At 44.1% G+C, this 16,353-nt stretch overlaps 1 protein-coding gene across 1 annotated transcript in view; it reads right to left on the reverse strand.

Moving 5' to 3' along the window:
* Window positions 1–16,353, reverse strand: part of LZTS2 (leucine zipper tumor suppressor 2) — a 778,631-nt gene that overhangs the window by 305,223 nt on the left and 457,055 nt on the right. The window contains exon 6 of the mRNA XM_086922677.1: window positions 4,932–5,071. The gene's annotated coding sequence lies outside the window, so the exon portion shown is untranslated. The remainder of the gene's footprint in view (window positions 1–4,931; window positions 5,072–16,353) is intronic.

The raw sequence follows: 16,353 nt of genomic DNA on the forward strand, positions 1-16,353 counted from the left end.
GCTAGCTAACATCGGCCTGAAGCACAAAGCTCTGGCATGGTGAAGGAGTTTCCTAACAAACCGCACCCAGCAAGTAACAATGGGTGCGTATCGGTAAGAGGAAGTTGAAATCTCCAAGGGGGTGCCACAGGGCTCATGCTTGAGCCCTACGCTCTTTAACATCTATGTGGCACCCCTGGCTAACATCATGAGAACTTATGGATTTATCCCGGTATCCTACGCGGATGACACTCAACTCCTCTTTCCCTTTAAGACCTTTACCCCCGAGTTTAGGAACTCCTTCTCCCAGGGCATGAAAGCAGTGGCACACTGGATGTCTTCCAACTACTTGCAATGCAACGTTGGAAAGACAGAAGTCATGTTGTTTGGTGAAGCTAAACTACTCTGGACTCCGGACTGGTGGCCACAAGATCTGGGACCAGTACCCGAGCCCAAACAAATAGTTAAGAATCTGGGAGTTCGATTAGACCAAGAACTTACTCTCAAACAGCATGGCAACCAGGTGGTGGGAGCCTGCTTTCATGTCATTGGCATGTTGCGTAAAATCTTTCCCTTACTACCGGATGCAACTAGGAGAACGTTGGTACAGGCTCTAGTCTTGAACAGAGGGCCAAGTTCAAAGTATGCTGCACAATACACAAAAGCCTTAACGGGCTGGGTCCAGCATACCTGACTACAAAATTTGTCCCCTACATACCCTCCCGGACACTTAGGTTGAGCGAGCAAGGCCTTCTTTTTGTACCTAGAGCAAAAAAAGCCAGACATGGAACCAAAGCGCTATCTGTAGCAGGACCCTCCCTTTGGAATAGTCTCCCAAAGTCTCTTAGGCTATGTGCAGAACACTTCCCCTTTAGAAAAATGTTGAAGACCTTCTTATTCCAACACTAGAATGGCTGCTAAACTAGTACTTCCCCAAAACATATGTTGTAGATGCCTAAAGGCGCGGAGATACTCCTCCGGGAGTCGAAGCCAGCGCGGTACAAACCTGCAAATAAATAAATAAATAAATAGATGTATTCCCTGAAATATTAACATTGAATGGGTTGGATGGTTTGTGTTTAACGTTTCGACAATAATTTGCAGCAGAAGCTGGGAAGCCTTCAGCAGGAGTGTTCATGGTTTGGGGGAATAGATAAAGTATGCATAATTAAGCAAATGCTTGTGACAGAAGAAAAGTATGTGCACTGGAAGAATAACTGTGGTCGGGCTAAATAAGGGTTACGTAAGTGCGTGTTTGGGCACAGGAGACAGATCAGTGTGAGCATCGGCTGGATGAGTATTTGCATAGGTGTGAGGGATTGAGTGTGCAGGTTGAAGAAAGAGTGTTTATGTGCATTGGAAAGCGAGTCTATTATTGGAACGATGGATGACAAACTGCATTGAGTATGTGAGCATGTGTATATACATAAACAGGTTGAGAGAAGAAGTTTGTACACCGAAGGGAGGACTAGTGTGTGCAAAGGAGGGAGACAGACTTCATAAACACAATGAGTAGCAAGAAGGGTATGTGCAGAGGAGGAGGAGTATGTTAATGGATTGGTGGATCACTGTGCACAAGTGTCAGAGGAAGAGTGTGTGTATGAGAGCGAAAGAGTCAGGAGGAGCTGGATTAGAAGTTTGTGTAAGTGCTGTAGACTGATGACACTCCTGCGGGACGGGTTAAAAAAAAGTGTGGAGGAGGCAGAGAAGTGTGCACACAGAGTAGAGAGTGAATTAAAAGCTATCACAACACTGACGGACCTTGACCAACCTGATCTAAGAGCACCTGCACGACTTGGTTAAAGGAACGGTGATTGATTAAATAGGTTTAGATAGAATGACTGAGCACATTACAGAGGTGGGACAGACTGTAATGAGAGAAGACAGTGACTAACCCAGATACTGTTGGTGCGCGCGAGACAGATCAGAAAACTCAACAAGGGGAGCCTGTAGGGGAAATCACAACAGCTTTATGCTTTCTGTTTTACACCTTTGGATTTTTCTGTGCTGCCCCAGTCTACCAATGTGCAGGGCTCAATCTGTGCCAGTGGATTGAGACAGATTCGGGCAACGTTCTTCCTGGATGCAGGAAAAAAGGCATCAGTAAGGCTCAGCTTAAACCTCATTTCTACCTTTACAGTCACGCAGGAAGCATCACTAAATGTGCACATTTCAGGACTGTTAGAAATCTAGGAGATGCCCCCCCCCCCCCCCCACTCCTCAGGGAGAGACCCTTTTGGAACAGGCTTCAGGTCCTCTACACGCATGATGAAGTCATTCTTAGGGGGGAGCTTTTTTCACCCTCCAAAAGAAACTATATCATCTCTTCCACTGGAAAAACCGACAAGTCTTCTCTTCCTGCAAGAAGTGACCCCATCTCTTCGCCTCCAGGAACAGGAAAGGACCAACACCCACCTCTCTACATGCAAGAAGTCATACCCACTTCCCTCACCCTTTCCACATCCCTGCATCCTCTCTTGCACCCCATCGCTACAGTGTCAAATAACCATGTCTTCTTTAAAGAACTCTAAAGTGACTGTTATTTTGTGCCTGTTTTATTGTTACTGTAGTCTGTAAAATTCAATAAAACATTCTGAACGAGTTACTGCCCTTTGGCAGTATAAAAACTTTTTCAAATTAAGTGTCACCAAGACAGAGCTCTTAATTTCTGGAATATTGCATCCACTGTAGGCATCAGTGTTTGGCCTAATAGTCATAGGTTTAAATCCCAGGGGTCGATTCAGCCTTCAATCTTCCAAAGTCGATAAAATGAATAGTGCTAAGTTGTGGATTAATGAACATCTGATTTTGAACATGTTATTTTATGGTTAGAATAAAGACCATGACGCTCCCCAATAGATATGTGTTTGAGTGGCAGCTCCTTGAAACAGTGTACCCCTCTCTCATCAGTCACACAACAACATATAGTTGTGGGCGCTTCCCCTATGCGCAACTTTATAAACTCACTTTACCACGCTGACCTGGAATGGCTGCTTTGTGCCTGGGAATTCTGGCTCGTTTCAAAGGTATGGAAAAAAAGGGTTTTAGAAAACAACTTAACATTCTCATTGGGATAATACTTTAAGTAGGCTACATTACATTTAATTACTATCTTTCAAGACCACACGGGTATGCCTGATGCGGAAATTAAGAACAATAATCTCAGTGTTTCAGGCTTAATAGCATGTTACAACTTGTAAGTGGTGAAGGAAGAAATATAAAAAATAAAAGATTCTGGGTGTTAGTAACTGAGTACGTCTGTTAATCAGGTACGGGATTGATAGACGGTGATCGTTGGGAAACTAGAAAAATGGTGGTGAGCATTACAGATGAAGGGGGAAGGTATATTCAAGACATCAAAGGTGGGTCTCTAGGAGGGTTGAACAGGTTTTTCCCATAGAATCTTGCCAGGTTGATAATGAAACATGATGGTTTCGGAAGGTATCTGAGATGAAATAGCGGAATTCTTTGCACCATTGTCATCTGAGTTATGAGCCTCTTGGAGTGGGGGAGAGAGAATTAAATATTTCCTCAGATCACCTTCCAAAACTGAAGTTCTACCTGTTAATAGAGAATGTGAGCTGAAGCTGGGGGTCTCCATGCCAGGAATGGAACTTTGGTCTCTGTTGCTAGAAAGAATCCTTACGGTTTCTGTATGCAGCTACACAGTGGTATTACAACACTGTTTGTGTGGTTGTGCGCCTATCCTAGCCAGGGGTCTCCCTGTGTTCAGACAGCTAAACATATTGACCAAAAGGACATAATCAGCCAAGCAAAATAAATAAACTGTGACAAAGGAAACCCTTGCTACAGCTGGAGGATGTGTAGCCACACTCTCAGACCCCTGTCAACATCATTTTCATACTACTCTCTCAGGTTACTGACTGGCACCATTTGCACCATGCAAGTAGCTTCAGTTGCTTGAAAGCATCTCTCTGGCATACACACATCCTGGACACAGCTCACTTAACCTAGTCCAACATGTTGCTATGGGTCTTATCCTCGGTTCTTCAGCAGGTCACAGTTAAATTGCTATCCCATCAACTTTTACTCAGTCCCTCAGGACATGACGCTCATGTTGGGACCATGGAGACGTCAGTCAGCGTAAAGGATTGCAAAGGTGTCTATTGACGTTAATGAACCGATCCATCTTAAGACAATGCTTCTGCCATTGTCAGGCTCTGCTTGATTGAAATTCTCCCCAACATAAGAGAAAACAATATTTTTTTACGTTGGCAAGCAAGCAATCAGTAGATACTTCCAACCACAGGCTACTCTAGATTTATATGTGTAGACCTTACATCAAGCATGTAGGCTGACAGGCCGACCAGTGGCAGGTTCCATGCATGCCTGATGGGGGCCTTTACTTTACTCCGTGGAGTGCCTCAGCACTAAACAAAAACTCACAGTCAAATATTTCATGCACCGATTTAAACCAGATTCACATGTTTATCTATGCCACAATCACAGCACATCATCTATCGCTCTGAACTGGCGGGACATATTCCAGGTGACTGCAAGGTCAGAAGGACTGACTGCACGCAAACACATGGGCCACACGATCATTCACCACTCAGGCATTTTCTAGAATGGCCATCGGAAACTTGACTGGTTTCAGAGCGGAGTAAGCGGTCATGACCCAACAATCCCCCAAAACTCCATTCTAGTCCCGGTATCCTCCAGTGAGGGCTGATTTTAGCATTCTTGTCAGTGCTGAATTTGGTTTCCAGTCTGACCCTGGATAGCACTGTGTTAAGTCTCTAGCAATGCATTACCAATATATTTCTCAATCAATGAAAGGTAGTGGAGGATCTCAAAACATAGCAGAACAGCAAAAGAAGAAATACGCCGGTGTAAAGTATATTCTGTTTGTGGGTGCTAGTACACTCACATACATACACACATACACCCCCACCCCCAAAGGGGAATAAAATAAAATAAAAATAACTGACCTTAGCGAAGCTCGATTCTTTTTGAAGTTAAATATGGAGGGAAGTAGATCAACAAGTGAAACTACACCACACTACACCATGGACTCGCGAACATCATGACGTTCATGAATGGTTGAGTGAGGAAGACTGGCCAAATGACACTGGAAGTAAGCAAAACAAAGGACACCATCAGATAAAAGCGAATTATCCCTTGGCAACAGGGCACTGCCATTTCACAAGCATCTAGTCTGCCTTCAGGGATGCCCCACATCCACAAACAGGCCCTGCTAACACTTTTATCAGGAATGTGGTTCTGAACATGTCCAACAGGGTGCAAAGGCAGATCCTATCATTGAATTGGAATCCACAATAAGGCCACACGCAGCACTTTACAAAGCTACAACATAAATGAATGAGTTGAAAGAGATGGAAGTGAAACAAGATAACATTATAGCGAGAATACGAAAAAAAGGTCAAATGTTAAAACATTAACATGAAAATTAATCCCATTGGGATTTTTTCCAGTTATTGATACAGAAGTTCAAACACCAGCAATCATAGCTTGGGGCCACCTTGAATCGAGCGCAGCATTGACGAACATCAACCTTAGAATACAAACCATATAAACATACAGGGTACATGATAACAATAATATACACTAGTCAAGAACTACACATTTTTTCCTGGAAAACGCATGTAATCGTACAGTTTTTTCATCCTGAATCAAAAGCATCTGAATTTGTCAATCTTGCTGACAAAAAGGTAAAAATATTACATACCAAATAATTTGTCTACACTGGCATATATTCAACAGAAAAAAACATTAAATATTTATGAAACAGGCCGTCAGAAAGCTCACAGAATTTTGGTTTAAAACAGTTCAAGGAGTACAAACTGCACTTGTGTATTTAAAACAATTGAGTAACAAGCACATTTACTTTCCTGAAATATAAAACACCATTCACATATAATATACTGGAAAAAAAATTCATGAAGTATTTCCTGTAAAGGGCTATGGGTTTCCGTAATGTGGCACATTTCAGTTTCTGTGAGCTGTAAGGTAAATAAAATATGTCCCACAGCTCACTTGCATCCCCCTGCTGTATTCTGACGTATTTTGATGGCTCTACTAAAGTGGCAGGTGAAGATAAAACCTTTACCTGCAAAGTCAGGAGATTTTGGAAGCTTTAGGTCAGGAAAGTCATGCAAGGTTCTCGGACTTTGTCTGATGCAAGTTTTCCCGGTCAATTTGCACCCACAAATGTAAAAACTTGTTGACACCAAGGTGTGTCACTGGACAGGGCAGTGAATGGCGCAGGCTACGGAGGTTGGAGCCCAATGTTGATAGGTGGGTGGATGGTAAAAGCTGGAGATCCCGGATGGCGCCCAGAGTGTGGAGAACTGGGACTGTTTTCAGAAGGTGGGTGAGGCCTCTCCACAGGGACATTGGTGGGGAGGGCCAATGTGGCAGGAGATGTGCCCCCGTGAAGGGCAGTAAGGGGGAGGCTGCCGAGTGGCACCACTCCGGCCACTGCCCTTGTCGACACCTCAGAGCAGTGGGATTGGCTTGTTGCTACTGAAAATGACTTCTAGGGCTGCACCTCTTACAAAATATTACCAGCTTTTCAATTTACAAGGTTCACAACGTTAATAAAAGATCTGTAAAGGTTTGAGTCGACCAAGTTCACACACCCTTATGTAGAAATGTAAGGCACCTTTCTTCTATGCTGCAATGGGCAGTACAGCAACTGGTCTTAAGACATAAATCCAATCCCTCTGACATTCCAGGAGGGTTTCCAAAGAAACCTTTTTCTCTGAGCCCAGAACAGGAGGGGCTCTCTGCACCTGTAGGATTTCTCCTTATAGACTTCGCAAAACAATGGCACATCATCAATGCCTGCATGTATGTACGATATCTGTAAGGCATGTAGACAGCCAAGGACATCTGAGCCCAACCGCAAGTCTTCTCTTTCTCCTGGCAGCACCTCCTCTTATCGAGTATGATACTTACTTCCAGTGTCCACAATCGCGTTGTTTTGTTTACCTCCTTCTCAATGACAGTGTAGTGACGTCTGGGGAAATCGAGCTCCATCATCCCTAAAACTGCAGTTCCTCCAGTCTTTATCCCGTACCAGAATTCTTTCCTATGTCAATCAAACTTATGGCGACCTCCTAACCTCCATTTTGAAGTTGTGTAGCCAGCGCTATATACAACCTTTCAAAAAAAATAAATAAATAGTATTGCAATTAACGTTTAAATCCTTGACATTAACATACTTTTTAGATCCCTCCTACCCAGCCTTCCGTCTGTTCTCAAAAAAACTATTATTGACCATACCAAAAACTTGCAGTGGGCTGGGAGCCAGTCCATTGCTTACCATTGGGGGGCTTTCTGGTCACTCATTTGCTTGCTTCTTCTCAAAGGCGTCCTTCCTCTTTTAGGGCCCGATGTAGGTAAATCTTTTTTACCACTTCTTAAATACCGATTCATACCGAATCGGTATTTAAGAAGTGGTAAAAAAGAGGAGGGCAGATGTAGGTAATTAATTACTGAATCGGAAGGAATCGGTATTTACCGATTTGGTAAATACCGAATCGGTAATGCCCATTTATTCCTATGGGCATTGAAGCCCATAGGAATCAATGGGCATTACCAAATCGGTATTTACCAAATCGGTAAATACCGAATTTTGCAAGGGTGCAGGGGGTGTCACTTTGACACCCTCTGGCACCCCAATTACAGGCATGTGTGCCATGTGGCACACATACATGCCCTAAGGGCATGTCTGTGTGTCACATGGCACAGGTGTGCATGCACAGATGTGCATGCACACCTGGATTCGGTATTTTACCACCCAGGGCCAGATGTAGGTAGGCATTTACCGGTCGGTAACGGCCGAATTCGGCCGTTACCGACCGGTAAATGCAATTTGAGATGTAGGGCCCTGTATTTTACAGAATCGGTAAATTTACCGATCGGTACATTTACCGATTCTGTAAAATACCGAATCGGTATTTTTACCGATTCGGTAAAATTGATATGTAGGTGGGACTCTACTGAGTCCCAAAGGGCTTAACGAATCGGTATTTTACCATGAAATCCAACCTCATGGTAAAATACCGATTCCGGTGTGCATGCACATGTGTGCATGCACACCTATGCCATGTGGCAGGCAGACCTGCCCCTAGGGCTTGTATGCCTGCCACATGGCACCCAATCCTATTTAGGGGGTGCCAGGGGGTGTCAAAGTGACACCCCCTGCACCCTTGTGAAATTCGGTATTTACCGATTCGGTAAATACCGAATCGGTAAAGCCTATTGATTCCTATGGGCTTTGAAGCACATAGGAATCAATAGGCTTTACCGATTTGGTATTTACCGATTCGGTAAATACCGAATTTTACCGATTCGGTAAAAGGGAACATCTGGATTCCCTACATACCAACCCCTCATATTTACCGAATCTTAATTACCGAATCGGTAAAATTTGGTAATTTTCGGTAATTAAGATTCGGTAAATGTTACTTACCTACATCTGGCCCCCAATGGGATTGGGTGGTAAAATACCGAATCCTAAAGGCCTGTGGCACTGTTTTCAGTGCCACCTACATGTGGAATTTACCGATTCAGTAAAAATACCGATTCGGTATTTTACTGAATCAGTAAATTTACCGAATCGGTAAAATTACTGATTCTTACATAAAACGTCCCCTACATCTCAAAAGCCTAATACCGGTCGGAAACGGCCGAAATCGGCCGGTTCCGACCGGTATTAAGGCTCCTACATCGGGCCCTTAGTGTTTGTCCCTTCCTTGCAGGATAGCTTCTTTACCATCATTTCGATTGGGTGACTTTTATCCTTCCACTGTTCACATTCAGAGAACTTCTTTTTTCTTTTGATTCAAGCAGGTCATGTACGTCCACGTGTTTTCTTGTTCTCTACGTCATATGATACTTGTCCACTAAAATACCCATCCCAGGTAAATATCGCTTGTTCATTACCCTCAATTCCAGCTTGTCCATTATTTCCCCTTTTGCATTTTTTTATTTCCTTTCTCCCATCCCACTTAAAGCTTCTCCATTGTTGCCCCCTCCCCCGCATTCATTTTTAGGTTTCGCCTGGCGTCCATTGCGCAGCAGTGTTCGTACAGGCGAAATCTTATGTTAGACAGTATGGGGTTTTGTCCCGCCTCTCTCTTCCATTGGCTAGCTCCATAAATGGAGACTAGCCATTGGAAGAGATGGTTGTCAATCACTCTTTCCCCCGTCACGACGCGATTCGTGGGCGTTTCTATCTCTTTTTTTAAGACCAGGCCCCCACACCCTCCCTCTCGCCGAGGAGTTATACCGCCCTCCTCCCGCCGTCAGAGATCCATTTGTTCCCGCCTCCTCCTGTTGTGTGCGATGACAACAGACGCAACATTTTCCTCTCGTAATTGCCAGTGTGAAAGGAGCCCCGGCCTGAGAGTGAGCACTCGCTCTGACTTGTTGTCTGCGGAGTGGATGAACAGGAGACTGCTCGCGCCGGCGTGAATATTTTCCTGCTTCCTCAGTCTCCGCATTTCCACCGTGACATCCCGCTACCGTCTCAGAAGAGACTCCGAACCGAACTGAAGCGTCCCCCCTCCGATTTTCTTTGAGTGCATTGGAATCTCACTGCCCTGTTCATACAGAAATGGTGACTGTCCGTTTTGACAAGCATTTTATCCCCGTGTTTGCCCTTGCCAAGTACAGCCGCTTAGAAGCAATCATACACGATCTTTGGGAGCAGAGGATAAACAGTATTATCAGGTCGGGTTCGGGGTCTCTGCGCACAAGCCAGAAGCGCTCCCTCTACGTCAGGTAGGCCAGTTTACTCCCACCCCCCTTGTTAAAGCAATCACCCAGGCTCCTGTCTGCTGGGGCGTGCAGTAATGGGCAGTAATGCTGAAGTTACACAGCCCTGCTAAGCAATTGCTGATTCACCCTATTCATTGCTAATACTTTAGGTGATACCACAGGGTGCAGTATGTACAAGCGCGTTTTTAGTGCGCTGCACCTCTTGACAACAAACGCTATATATTCCCCTCGTTCCCAGGTGCCAAAATCTAAATGTTGCTGTTTTTTCCTACACAAACGCCACCTGTGAACATGATACAAGCGAAATAAACCAGTGAAGTTTGAATGATGGCAGTATCCTGGCTTGGTGTAAACTCCTTCCCGAGTCACAGTGAAGCAGGAGTATCTTGGTACCCTTCTTTACATTGCATTCTCTGTAAACATATGTATCCGTGTGCACGTTTTCACCAGGAGACCCCCCCGGCGAGGCGCTCTCACAGTGCACGAGCACTGTACAGGAGTAGTGAACAGGCTCAGCTTCCCTTGTGTCGTGTTTCCACTGACTAAGATAGTGTCCCTTACCTAATGAATGAATGCTAAAATATTAATTGTGCACAAATGTATCCCGGACGTTCCTATGGCAACGGACCAGAATGAACGGGCAAGGCAACAGACTGTTATGCTGGCACATAAGTGTTTCATTATTAGCCAACAGTGTGAAGTCCAACATTATCAAGTACAAAAATTGTATTTTACAGCATGCAGTGCACATATTATCCTTAATATATATAAAAGGGCTACATGAGAAAAAATATCAAATGTGCAGCTCACAATGTAATGTCCCAGTCCTGCCATATACAAGTGCACACACATACCCACTTACATCCTAGTCTGGTCATAGACATGTGCATACACATACCCACTTACATCCTAGTCCGGTCATATACATGTGCACACACATACCCACTTACATCCCAGTCCAGCCATATTCGCATACATAAATATACACACACTGATGCATACGCACACCCATATAGGCCTGTACAGGCACACGCAGACACCGGGGCACAAATCCACGAACAGGCTCTGTACTCGTACAAAGCATATATCCCTACACTCAGATACATAGAGACACAAATACGTGCACGCACTCAAACACACATGTAACATATGCACACATATACACACAAACAAGCTCTTTATTAAAAAATCGGCACCCACTATGCGCTTCGATGTTATTTTCGTGAAATGAGTCAATATGGTTTTGAATTTTTGATCTTGTGAGAGTACATTTGTTGTTCTTGTGGTGAATGCCTCAAAGTGTCTATTTTCGAAAATGATGCCATCTAATTTTTTATTGCCTCAGATTTAGTTTTGGCATCGCTCCTGTGATGAGTAAGTTTCAACTGTCCGGATGCGGTGTGTAGTGGAGGGTACCTTAAACTGCAGGCATCTGCCAGAAGAGGTGTACTGGCTCCTAGTGGGGTTGCACAGACGTTATGTGAAGCTGCTTGATTCCCTAACAGATCATAGTTTACTTGGGAATGTCTGCATGTTCAATCATGGGAACTGAGATGATCACATTCTGAAGAAGGGTTTTTACAGATTTTCCTGGCGTTTCCTAGGTAGTAACAACACTACCTCCTCTGAAGGCCAAGCAGTCCGTCCACAAACTGTACGTCCGGAGGTAATATGTCATTACCTCGCACACTATTTTCGTTGTTTTGATAGTCTTTTCAGATGAGTCATGTTGGCTGCTCGGCCGCATATAAACTGTTAACAATTCTCAATAAATGCTTACGAAGATTGGGAGAACTTAGTTGAGCCTTACCAACAAAATGCCAACCATAAATTGCATTATTAACTAGCTAGTGTAGCGTGCTCCTCATCGGCTAAACTACATGCGCAGGGACACGTGGCAAGCCTTTCTCTTTCTGACCGCGTGTTATAATATTGCCCTGTCATGATGTTAAAGTGTTCCGCAGCCAGTAAGGGCAAATAGGAGATACTAGCCCGATCACAACTAGCAATTTCACTGTGATGTCTCATCTGCTTCTACTGGCTCTCACGCTGGGTGCTGTATATCCCACGAGTGACAAACAGCTGCATCGTGGTGGTCGATTACCAATTCTGTCCCTACTTCTATACGACAGGGCGTAAAAGTTGTAACCAAATATGTAGCATTAGATGTCTAAGTAGTGGGACGAAGTGTAGCTGTTAGATTTAGGCGGTACACTGTATTGCAGTGGGTCATCTGTTTCATTGATTTACCACATCTTGGGTTATTGTTTATCCACTTTATTGATTAGACACCATTACTAGTGTTCCCCACAACTCTCTGTTCTGACCCTTTGTCGGCTAAGTTCCTTCTGTGAAATGCACCTGATATAATTTTTGGGTTGTTTTATTTGGTTTCCTTTATTAGGTTTCACCTGCACAATCCCTTGCCTGTGCTTGAGAAATCTATTATTTTCAATATAACCTTAAAAGGGACCGACATCCCTCCTCCTCTCTTTCCTGGTTTCTCGTGCTCTCCTCCTCTCTGTTAGTAGATCTCCCTGCCTCCATTTCACTCTGGCGCTCTGATGCCTTACAGTTCTCATCCTCGAAAACACTGTTTTCTCCCAGTAACCAGACTCCCTTAAAGTGGTCACATGTATGTCATGGCGGCGAGTTCTTGTACCTTGCGGGTGTGTGTGTGTCTCTGTATGTGTCTGTGTGAGTGTGTGTCTCTGTGTGTGTGTGCGTGTGTGTCCCCGCGTGTGTCTGTGTGTGTGTCTCTGTGTGTGTGTCTGTGTGTGTGTGCGTGTGCGTGTGGCTCTCTGTGTGTGTGTGGCTGTGTGTGTGTGGCTCTGTGTGTGTGTGTGGCTGTGTGTGGCTGTGGCTGTGTGTGTGTGTGTGTGTGTGATATGAGCTGGAAACCCACATCCCACAACCCACACCTGCAGTGTGAGAGACAGCAGTTGTAGTGTAGTTCCTAGTTTCCCACTAGGCCCTGCGCATTGGAATAACATAAACAGTAGTATCGACGTGGAACTGGCTATATTCCAGGCCTCCCCTGACTATGCTAAACTTAATTGGGTTGTGTTACCAACTAGCTCAGAGGTCACTGGAAACTTTCTTCTCTGCATAGGAAGTGATCAGCTTCCTTGGCACAGACAAGAAGGGATTCAGTTTTCCAACAACCGTGCAACATGACAACTTTGCTCCTCAGATCAAGAGTCGATCTCTAGGGTCGTGTGAAACAATAGACATAGATTTCACTCAGTCAGTCTGGTGCAGTTTACTTTCACAATATGTAGAGAATAGAGAGACGGGCGTGTATCAATAAAGGTTGACATTTATTGAACAGTCTTTCTTCTCATACAAGAGAAATGTATTGCCACAATTGCAATAACTGTTATTATAAAAAGTACGTACAGTAAGATAAGAATTGCGAAATAGAACTGTAAAAGCATTGATATGGTTTCTTAGCCATACAATGGTTTAAAAGTAATAAAACATATATACAGTCATATATACATTAGGCTAACATACTCAACTGGTGCTTCTAACTAAGCCTACCCCGGTGTGCCTGACCTAAGCCTAACACGTGAGAAGGGGAGTAAGTAAGTAGCTTAAGTTAAGTTGGTTTTGCCAAGGTTTGTTTCAAGAATTTCTCTTCTAAGGGTTTAGTCAACACCATACCTCTGAATAGAATGATGGAGGATTGGTATCTCCTTCAGGGGTCTCTCTCGATATCCCAGTCACCCGCGAGGGTAAACCGGAAGCGCCGGGACTGGATTTCTCTGCACGAGAAAGGCAGCGGCTTCTCTCAGCGCGTCGGGAGGAAGGAGGGGTGACAGCGTCCGCGGGCAGCTGGGCTGGATGTCTTCGCAGAGGACGGCTGCACGGCTCCTCAAGCGTACTGAACCACAGTTCGCGCTGTAGCGGCGATAATGGTAATCAGTAGCTTCACCACCACAGGATAGCAGGCTGCAGCGACAGAGTGCTAGTTTTTACCAACACTGGTCATGCAGGCAGCTGGCATCAGCAACAGTAGCTCTCGCTCAACAGCAGCTAGCTTCGCTCTCCCATTGCTTAAGGCAACGTTGGTAATATTTATACCTGACAGGTGCCGGGTTTGACGCAAGTTTGCTGGACATAAGACGTCAATTAAAGATGTCACTAGGAAGTGGCAGCTATCAGTTGCTCATTAGAGTTCTATTACTAATCAAAACATAGCAAGCGGGGATTTCCAGGTTTGCTAAGTTTTTATCTTGTTGAAGAACTCGGAGTGTTATCTAGGAATATCAGATAGTGACTGCTGCTCTGTCATTGCACTAATTGGTCGCAAAGGAAGTAGCAGAGAGTCATGCTGGAATGTGGCTCTGTGGCTCTGCTCGTGTGAGGCCAGAGATGACTTTTCAGAAAATCGCACTTGAACGGTTATGCCAATATAGGGAATAAAGGGCTTTATAGCCGAATAGGGGCATAAGGTCACAGTATCGATCAGGAACCTAGATAAGCACATGACACCCACTCCACGAATTCATGTCCATCAAAATTACTAAACTAAGCAATTAGATGCATGTGTAACATTGTGTAACATAGCCCACCCCAAAATACATAAATGCATTCGAAATAGGCGTACTTGTAATACATGGAATTTAGGTACTGTACGATTTTTAAAGCATAGTAATCATTCAAAAGGTATTGCATATAAAATCAATGAACGATTATGCAAAAAGAATTACACATGAAGTATCTCTGACAGAAGAAATGCGAGATAAATCATCACATAAAAATGCATTGTAATAACATGTGTGCTAGAGGCTGGTGTAATGTTGTTATGTCTCTAGAAGTGTTTAGAAATAGAAGTGTGAAGCTTCTGTTCTCTAAGAATAGTTTTTACGTTAAGCAAAGAATTGTTCGTGCCAAAAAAAAGTAAAAGGGTCAATATTCGAAAAATTGTCCAATTCAAAGAAAAATCAGTTTACCAAAGCTCCTGGCAGTTTTTTGTTGATCAAAACTGAAGGCCGAATTCAGAGTTCATGGGAACGCTGTGTGTCGGAAAGCTTTTCAAAAAGTTATTGTTTCTCTATGGGTGAGAACATCGTATCAGACAGGCTCGCAAAGAATTGGTCTACAAAATCAGGTGATAGTTCAACCAAATTAGATAGCGCTGAAACTTGGCAGGTGTGAGAATGATTGCTGTCATCGAAGGTAGGACCAGCAATGCTCACAGAACGTTGTACCTGGGTGATGTTGCTTTTGTCACTCGCTCCACTGTTACCACTTGGCTGTAGTACAGGAGTCTCCACAAATGCCGTCATCAGGATTGGTAGCCGCTGGGGACAACACAATGCGTGAGCCGTTATTGGACTTAGCAAAGTATCGACGTCCATTGGTACTGCTGATGGAAGTGAAAGACAGATGTCCAACACGCATTCCTCGCCGCAAAGCATACACCGTAGCACAGGTAAAATGCAATTTTGCCATATCGGTCTGAATGAAAGGAACCAGGTCATGTTTAGATCTCTCAGCCTGGCCAATCCGAGGACGTTAGTTATCCTGTCCCTGTAGCGCATTGCTAGGATTGTCTCTTCCATTCCCATGGGAGCTATGTCTGAGCCGAGGCTTGCCATAACGAAGCAGGAGGGTCAAAAATAGAATCCCTGCGATGAGTCCAAAAAATAGTGGAATACCACCAAAAATGGAGTGCACAAAATTAGGAAATATTCCCAAAATTGCCTGGAAGGGTGTTAGCAGTCCTGTAAAGACTGTCTTAAATATGCCTGGGATGCTCGTGGCACTAGACATGTTAAGGAGTTGCTCGAGCATTTGTACGAAATGCACGGGGCAATTTGTTGATAAAAGGTCATGGACCTCAGTAGCCGTCCTTGCGACTAGAAGATCATACGTCTCTTTAGATGACGTTAAAGGCACTGTTGTCTGTAAAAGCACAGATTTCATTTTGCTTAATGTATCAATTCGTATAGAATAGAGATTCAGACGAGGCCAGATGGGAGTCACTATGTCTGGAGGCCCGCTCGGGAACAATGCTTGCATACAGCATTTGACCATGGACGTTACTTCTACTAGATAACTTAGTCCGGGCGCGAGGCCACAGCACCTGTGATCCGTTCTTAGAATGTAACTCCCGTTTGCGAGTTGCATAAAGAAGGGCTCTATCTGAGTTGCAGGTGTGACTAGCTGGTGGCATGAAAGGTTGTTTGAATTTCCATCACATGCTCCGTGTAAATTAATACCCTGACACAAAAGTATACCGCTTAGTGAGTGTTTACAGTTGTCACCACTAAGAAATACATTTTTGTCACTGTCACTATAGCAAGAATGAGTGTATGGTAATTTCCATTCGGATTTTAAGTATCCTTTACCCAATTGTTCATATTGGCCAGCAGGTATGTACTCAAGGCACTTATGAAATCGGAAAGTTGTTATCGGAATTGTGATAATTCCGTGTATTATCCATTCAATGACAGGACTCTCTGACATTGTCAATGGTAATCTCTCGAGTTTCTCGATGCTCAAAATTGTATAGTCTGCTCCTTTCTGTGCCAAACTGATCTGTTTATCAGTAAGGTTAAAAATGGAAAACAATGACGTTGTGTTAATTAAACG

The sequence above is a fragment of the Lissotriton vulgaris genome, chromosome 5, assembly GCF_964263255.1.
Source record: "Lissotriton vulgaris chromosome 5, aLisVul1.2, whole genome shotgun sequence".
Taxonomy (NCBI): Eukaryota; Metazoa; Chordata; class Amphibia; order Caudata; family Salamandridae; genus Lissotriton; species Lissotriton vulgaris.